The sequence below is a fragment of the Triticum urartu genome, chromosome 6A (assembly GCF_056163025.1).
Source record: "Triticum urartu cultivar PI428250 chromosome 6A, HENAU_Tu73, whole genome shotgun sequence".
Taxonomy (NCBI): Eukaryota; Viridiplantae; Streptophyta; class Magnoliopsida; order Poales; family Poaceae; genus Triticum; species Triticum urartu.
This window is the reverse complement of record NC_141878.1, coordinates 332,890,024-332,898,664: the sequence shown is the minus strand read 5'-3', so window position 1 is coordinate 332,898,664 and position 8,641 is coordinate 332,890,024. Positions and strand designations below refer to the sequence as shown.

Sequence of the window (8,641 nt, the reverse complement as noted above, 5' to 3'; positions counted from 1 at the left end):
TCATCAAACATAGCATCCCCAAGCTTGGGCCTTTTCATATCATAAGCATAATCACTCTCATCATTAATAGTATGGATAGCACCAATAGTATAGCAATTATCATCATCACAAGGAGTAATAGGAGCAACATCATTTGGGAGAGATACCTTTTTACCTTTGCTTCTTTGTTTTTTTCTTTTTCTTCTTCACATCATGTGTGGGTTTAATCCTCTTTCTGTAGATCCTTATTAATGAGATTGGTTGAATAGAAGGCTCCTCCTTGTTACCTGATTCATCATAAGAAATAATAGGAGAATATTGGGAAGTCTCTTCCCTTTCATTAGTATTCTCTTCATCCTCTATTTTGTTTTCTTTCCTTTATGTAATTGGCAATATAAGGATTTTCAATGCAATTCACCATACAATACATATAAATTTCTCCTAGATCAAAATTAAGAACTCTATAAAGGGCAAATTCTGGAATAACCTTAGTCATACGTTTCATTTCTTCATAACCCAAGAGCAAACTAAGTTCATTATGATGTGCAAGAGAAATCAAGTCGTCACAATTTTTGGACACGATACAATCATGAAACGAATTTTCATTGGGTACTGAAATGATCACGTTCATTGCAAAGTTCACAGGTACGGCTAAGAGAATTTAAATTTTCAGCACAAATATCTAGCCTTTCTTGCAACAATTTAGTTTCTAAATGCTTATGCCTCTTACAATATCTATCTTCCCTATTTGGTGTGTACTTGCAAACCCAATGCACTCCACAAAAATTGACATGTTTATAGGAGACATTTTCATCATAACTAGTGCAATCATCATTAGTACTATGGATGATCAAAGAGTTCATACTAACAACATTGCAATCACGCTCATCATTCAAAGATTTAGTGCCAAACATTTTATAGACTTCTTCTTATAGCACTTGAGAACAATTTTCCTTTTCATCATATTAAAAAGATGAAGCGTATGAGGCAAACTCAATTTCATTTTTTTGTATTTTTCTTTTATAAACTAAACTAGTGATAAAACAAGAAACTAAAAGATTCGATTGCAAGATCTAAAGATATACCTTCAAGCACTCACCTCCCCGGCAACGGCGCCAGAAAAGTGCTTGATGTCTACTACACAACCTTCTTCTTGTAGACATTGTTGGGCCTCCAAGTGCAGAGGTTTGTACGACAGTAGCAAATTTCCCTCAAGTGGATGACCAAAGGTTTATCAATCCGTAGGAGGCGTAGGATGAAGATAGTCTCTCTCAAGCAACCCTGCAACCAAATAACCAAGAGTCTCTTGTGTCCCCAACACACCCAATACAATAGTAAATTGTATAGGTGCACTAGTTCGGCGAAGAGATGGTGATACAAGTACAATATAGATAGTAGATAATGGTTTTTGTAATCTGAAAATATAAAAACAGCAAGGTAACTAATGATAAAAGTGAGCACAAACGGTATTGCAATGCGTTGAAATAAGGCCTAGGGTTCATACTTTCACTAGTGCAAGTTCTCTCAACAATAATAACATAATTGGATCATATAACTATCCCTCAACATGCAACCAAGAGTCACTCCAATGTCACTAATAGCGAAGCACAAACGAAGAGATTGAGGTAGGGTACGAAACCACCTCAAAGTTATCCTTTCTGATCGATCTATTCAAGAGTCTGTAGTAAAATAACACGAAGCTATTCTTTCCGTTCAATCTATCATAGAGTTCGTACTAGAATAATACCTTAAGACACAAATCAACCAAAACCCTAATGTCACCTAGATACTCCAATGTCACCTCAAGTATCAATGGGTATGATTATACAATATGCATCATACAATCTCAGATTCATCTATTCAAACAAACACGAAGTACTTCAAAGAGTGCCCCAAAGTTTCTATTGGAGAGTCAAGATGAAAACGTGTGCCAACCCCTATGCATAGGTTCATGGGCGGAACCCGCAAGTTGATCACCAAAACATACATCAAGTGAATCAATAGAATAACCCATTGTCACCACGTATATCCCACGCAAGACATACATCAAGTGTTCTCAAATCCTTAAAGACTCAATCCGATAAGATAACTTCAAAGGGAAAACTCAATCCATTACAAGAGAGTAGAGGGGGAGAAACATCATAAGATCTAACTATAATAGCAAAGCTCGCGATACATCAAGATCGTACCACCTCAAGAACACGAGAGAGAGAGAGAGAGAGAGATCAAACACATAACTACTGGTACATACCCTCGGCCCTGAGGGAGAACTACTCTCTCCTCATCATGGAGAGCACCGGGATGATGAGGATGGCCACCGGAGAGGGATTTCCCCCTCCGGCAGGGTGCCAGAACGGGTCTAGATTGGTTTTCGGTGGCCCCAGAGGCTTCTGGCGGTGGAACTCCCGATCTATTCTGCTCCCCGGAGTTTTTAGGGTATATGGGTATATATGGGAGGAAGAAGTACGTCGGTGGACCTTCGGGCTGTCCAAGAGGTAGGGGGGCGCGCCCATGGGGGTGGGTGCGCCCCCACCCTCGTGGGCAGCCCGGGAATCTCCTGGTACAACTCCGATACTCCGTTGGCTTCTTCTGGTCCAAAAATAAGTTCGGTGAAGTTTCAAGTCAATTGGACTCCGTTTGATTTTTCTTTTCCGCGATACTCTAAAACAAGCTAAAAACAGAAACTGGCACTGGGTTCTAGGTTAATAGGTTAGTCCCAAAAATCATATAAAATAGCATATAAATGCATATAAAACATCCAAGGTTGATAATATAATAGCATGGAACAATCAAAAATTATAGATACGTTGGAGACGTATCACGGTGGTGCTGGATTGAGGAGGCAGATCCGTAGGAGTTCTGCCGGGTCCGTCGGTCGCCGCCGGTGCCCAGAACAGAATGGGGAGATGTCGACGCCAATGGCGAAAAGCTCACGGTGGACACCACCAGGATCCATCGCCTCAATTCAGCCGGGCTCACCCTTGATATGATTGGTGCTGACTTCCTCCGTCGTCGGATTGCCCCACTGCACAACAAGGGGAGGCCGACCTGGGACTTCAGGAATGTGGCCGACATCATGAGGCTCCGTCCTGGCTTGAAGCACAATTTCACGGTGCTGCAGCATGCCCACCTCTGCCAAAGGCTTTTTCAGCTCAAGGTCGACGAGGCCGTTGGATTCGAGAGGACCGGCAAAGCCGAGAAGGCTGGCAAGGCCGTGAAGGTCGTCAAGGCCGGCGGGTCTTTGTTTGGGTTGCCAGCGAGAGTGGTCCCGTTGAGCAACAACTCTTGGCAGACCGCCAACATTGCTATGATGCCGAACTTCAATGCACATGACCTCGATCTAAGCTGGGCTGAGCCAGAAGTGGGGCGGCTGAGGGCCTTCGTTACCAACCTGTCGGAGAGGTATGTCCGTGACGAGCCGCTGCTCATCCGTGACACCACCAAGGCGGAGCTTACGTATATTGCCGCCAGTGTGGAGGAGGCCGAACTCGCCAAGAAGGCCGGCAGCGTCGGCACCATTGAGGACCAGGCCGACACGGCCGCAGAGGAGAAGGAACTCACGACTGGGTGGGGTCTGCCAGGGAGGCCAGCGGCACCGGCGCCCCCCTGTTGAAGACGCGGCCGAGCAGTCAGCTGAAGAGCAGACTGAGACGGATGACCCCCAGGCCCCGGGGAGAAAATGTGTCCTGCGGCGGGCTAGCTCCGGCGAGCGGGTCCGGTCCGGCGGGACCACGCAGCGACAACAGGCTCAGACGCAGCCCGGGCACCAGACGAGGGCCGCAGTAGCAAAGACCCCATCCCCTTTTCCTTCCCCTTCGGACAGCGACACGGAGGCCGATTTCGACCTCGGGTCCTTCAGCTCGAAGAGGATGAGGAGACCAGAGGAGGAGGAGGAGTAAGCACCTCGCCCTTCATTGTCTTTGTCCATCAGGTCGTGCTATGTTTCCTGACATGATCTCATCTTTACAGGGACACGGAGACGCTGGCCCAAAGGGCGGCAAAGAGGGCCAAGGCTTTGACGGGCTATAAGCCTTTGGCGAGCACTTCGCGCATGCCGACGGTGGTGGAGATCTGCCCAGACCCCAACCCTCGACGCAGCCCCCGCTTCAGCCCCCAGTGTAAGTCCATTACTCACACCTCAGTGGCGGGTGCCGGGGCGGGGATTTTTGGTGGGATATTTCGTCCAAACTACGGATGTCGTGTTCTCCACAGGGACTGGAGGATCAGCGATGATGCTCGCCTAAAGCTAGGCTAGACAATTTAAGTGACGATTACAGGGAAAATAAACCTAAAGTATCTAAGATCGTTTCGGAAAATCAGCGACAAAGTAAATGAAAAGAAGCAAAGGGAGATTCAGATTATACTCTCTGTCTTTTTAGTATTATTTTTTATTGGCATGAGAAACTAAAACAGTAACACAAAGAGAACACCAGGACATGAACACATATAGCAGAATGGAAATGGGTGACATTACAAACATATTTGTCACAGAGACTGAAAATTAAACACACACACATAGTTAGCTGGTACTGGAAGTTAACTAGTACTGGGGACTAGTACACAAGGTGAACACACATATATGCTAGCAGAATACTAATTGATAGAACCAATATATAATAGATCAAGTATCTCTCAAAGTAACAAAATATTGCATGTTAATTAGTTCCCAAAGCAACACGAAATCCACTATTCAGAACATAGAATTTATGACATGATATTTAACAAGTACGAACTGAACAAACTAGTTGGATCCAAAAACTTACCAAAATCTGGACCTTACAAGTACTACACATCTCCTATTATAGAAAATTCAAAGAAAGAGATAAGCAGCAGCAAGATAGATGGATAACAGAAGCTGCAGGAGATTGAGGAAGGAGCAGCAGCAGGTTCGTGGGGGAAGGAGCAGCAGTAAAAGGTTCAGAGAAGTGGCAGGGAGCAGCAAGGTAGGCGAAGGGAGCAGGAAGTCGCAAGAAGAAGTAGCAACAATGTGGGGATGGAGAGTGGAGAAAGAGGAGCAGCAGGGGCGCAAGAAGAAGGGAGCAGCAGCGGTGCTTGTAGAAGAAGCAGTAGAAGCAGCAGGTTCAGAGAAGAAGCAGCATTAGGGCTATGAAGAAGAAGCAGCAGGGAAGAGGAACAACAGTAGGGATGAGGGGAGGATCGGCAGAGGCGGCAGTGGAGGAGGAGTTGAGTCGCGCGGGTACCCAGACACCCGTCTGGTCGGGCGCGCGAGGTGCGGCGGTGTGGCACTATGGTGGAGATGGTGGCGTGTGGTGGAGCTGGTGATGTGCTGATGGATGGCGCTGGGGTGCGGTGGTGCTGGTGATGGATGCTGCTGGTGGATGAAGGCTTCTGGCGCGCCACCACGCCGGCTTGGCCGTGGCGGCGGCCGGAGGTGGAGAAGGAGGCGGGGAGGAGAAGGGTGAGAAGACAGGCCTGATTGCAGTGGAGATGCGGCTAGGGATTTTGATCCCCTCCCAATCAGATCTGAACATTTTCACTTTGGCCCTCCTTCTTCCTTCTTTCTTCCCAAGTTGGTCCTACCATCTTTAGTTTGGCCTCTCGGTTACTTCTTTCCTTCACGCTCAGCTCCTTGACTCCATCACTTGATCATTTTTAGTAGAAGAGTTTTGTGCCTTGTCGCACTTTTCTGCAAAATAAACAAGTTACTAGTCAACAATCCTTTTATATGATTTTTTTTCATGCAATATTCAATAATTCTTAGCAAGAATAGATGGACACATGTCAACAAATGGTGAATTTGTGTGCCTAAAATATATATGAAATGCGCTTATCAAGTTCCCCCACACTTAAATCTTTGCTTGTCCTCAAGCAAAGGAATATTACAAGAGCAAGATAGTGAATAGTGAGATGACTAAAGAATGTCCAAGTGAAGTAGATCTCTATATAATGCATGCTTTGAACTTTGCTAGTGAAAATTAATGGTTAGGAGTGCTTCAAAGCAATAGGATACTAGTAGAGTTGACCATTTTAAACTTTTACAATGATAAAAGAAGATCAACTAGTTCAAATGATGATTGTGCCAAAAGGGTTCCTAAAGAGAGCATGATCCCAAAAAAAAACTTATTACCTGGAACATAACATTATGGTTGAAGCACTTATTGCATTTGAAGGAAGTAATGATAATATTTTATCGGTCTCACCAAAGGAACATACCACCGATCCCAAGAACATGGTGTACACCTGGCTCGACAAATTAGTAGTTTTTTTGTTTGTCTCCCCAAAGGAACATACCACCAATCAAGAGAACATGGTATACACCTGGTTTGACAATTACAATTTTTATTATTAACTACTACCCAAGCTAACTAGATTTCACATGCCACCGATCCAGGGAACATGACATGCTACTGTAGGTAGTCAGACTTATTTATTCATTATTACTTATCTTAAATGAATAACGCATAAGCACAAAAACATGAATCATCACTTCTCCATGTCTGGTTCACATGCTACCTATCCAGGGAACATATCATACTAGTCCATAGTGGTAAAGTGATTGCTCTCAATGGGAACACAATAGGCACAAACTCAGCATCTAACACTTAATGATCTAAGTGTATCAAGGTAAAAGTAGAAAATGATTAAGTTTACTAGTGCACTAGGGATTTGATCACTCAAAACTAATAGCTTTCACTACTTTCAGCAAAGCAAACAGGGTGTAGATCATTAGTTTACAAGGCATTCAACAATCAGTTCGCATATTCTCATCAAGCACCATATGTCAAAGGTGAAATTCAGTGGGACAACATTTAAGAAATGCCACAAGCAACCCAAATAGCAATTTAATTCAGCAAGCATCAATGGATGATGATTTCAAAATGGGTCATGAAACAGCTCACCGGGCCTTGATGATGTAGCACTCGTATAATCACTCTCTAAACTGCAGCTCTTCTCCTTTTGCTTCCACATGAAAGCTCCAGCTTCTCTCTTCCATGTGTTCCCCATTGCTTCTCCTCATCACGATGCTCTGAGTCCGGCAGGGTCCCAAGGAATGTCACCTGGAACCTGGTCAGCATGAAGTGAACGATGCAGGAGCAAAAACCTGAAAGAACACTCCACAAAAGAGACAATGCAAGTGATTGGGATAATACCCACCAAGTCATCAATCGTTTATCCAATTACATAAGCATAGCTATAAATCACATGTTTAGGATGGTATAAATCAGCAAGGTCGACACTAACATGAGGATGAAATTTATCATTAAGCTCAAGACTAGCATGGGAATGATATGTTTCATTAAGCATAGGACTAGCACGAAGAAAGTAACTATGATCATCACAAATGAGAGTAATGCCACTAACAAGGTATATATCATCATATCCAAGCAAATGAGTTTTCAAATCAATCTTAATCGATGATATCATGTAATGCAAGGTAGTAGCAAAGAAATTAAACAGATGCATGTCATCTAGAGGATTAGATAAACCTGCTGCATCACGCTCCTGTATGACGATGGGAAAATGCATTTCTGGTTCTTCATCTTCAATCACATCAACTTGTTTTGCTTCTTCAAGAGTAATAGGTGATATGTCTTCAACTTTATCACTTTGTTGTTCGAGCTCTGGATCATCTTGTTCGTTTTCTTCAAGTATTTCTTCTTCAATCTGAGGTATTTCTTCCTCTGGACTCTTGCTATCTTGCTCAGCTGGATGTGACGGTATTGGAACCTCACATGGGGAATCTCGGCAACACTCAGCTCAAGGAGGAAGGAGATAGTACTGCCAGCGTTGATGTTCTTCATAATCTTCCTTACTTCTTCCACTAGCTCATTCCCACTCTTGATATTCTTCATTTCCTCTAGTATCACCGGCCTAATTGGATCATCTTCGGCACTCCAAGTGAACTCGAGACTAAGCAATGTGAGCTTGTCTATATCATCAAAATCATCTTGTGTGGGCACTTGTGTTGAAGGTGTTGGTTGACCAAATGGAGGACCATTTAACTCCATTGGCAACATCTCCTGGTGTTGAGGTATATGAGTAGGAGGTGAATAAAATTGTTGTGGTGCACAGTTGTTGCTCTCCTCTTCATACCTAAATCCCTGCATATGATTACTAGAAGCAAACGGTGAGATCTCAGGGTTATTTCTCCTATATGACATATTTGGGTTTTCAGGCCACCCATTAAAGTAATTGTTTTGGTATGACCTATGCTCTTGAACGAAGCTCATGCCAAAACAATCTGGAGGGTGAGAGTAACCACGCTGACATTCAGCAGGCAAATGGCCCTGAAATCCACAAATATGGAAGGTAGGAGCAACATAAGGATGGCCTCTAGAATAAGGATCATAAGAGCTAGGCCTATCCTCAAAAACTATTTCTCGTTGTCGAGCTATATCATCTAATTGATGGGAAATCTTACTTATCAGTTCTCGAAAACTTTCCGTGTTGTTTGCTGTGTTGCTCGCATATCCATGGTGATCAGAATAGTAAGCCATAACCGAGAAGATGGTTCTAGCCTGCAAAAAGGAATAGAAAACAAAGAGGAAATAAACTAGAACAAAGGTTAGGAGTTAGAGATATATCACATATATATGGCACAAACTAGAAAAAGAAGAAACACCTACTCTATAGCATAACACGGTCACTCGACACTAGTCCCCGGCAACAACGCCAAAATGATCGATAGTAAGTGCAGTGG

General features: G+C 43.7%; 1 pseudogene; it reads right to left on the bottom strand.

Annotated features, from left to right (window-relative positions):
* Positions 1-6,875: 6,875 nt before the first annotated feature.
* Positions 6,876-8,438, bottom strand: LOC147965164 (uncharacterized; annotated as a pseudogene).
* Between the last annotated feature and the right edge of the window lie 203 nt (positions 8,439-8,641).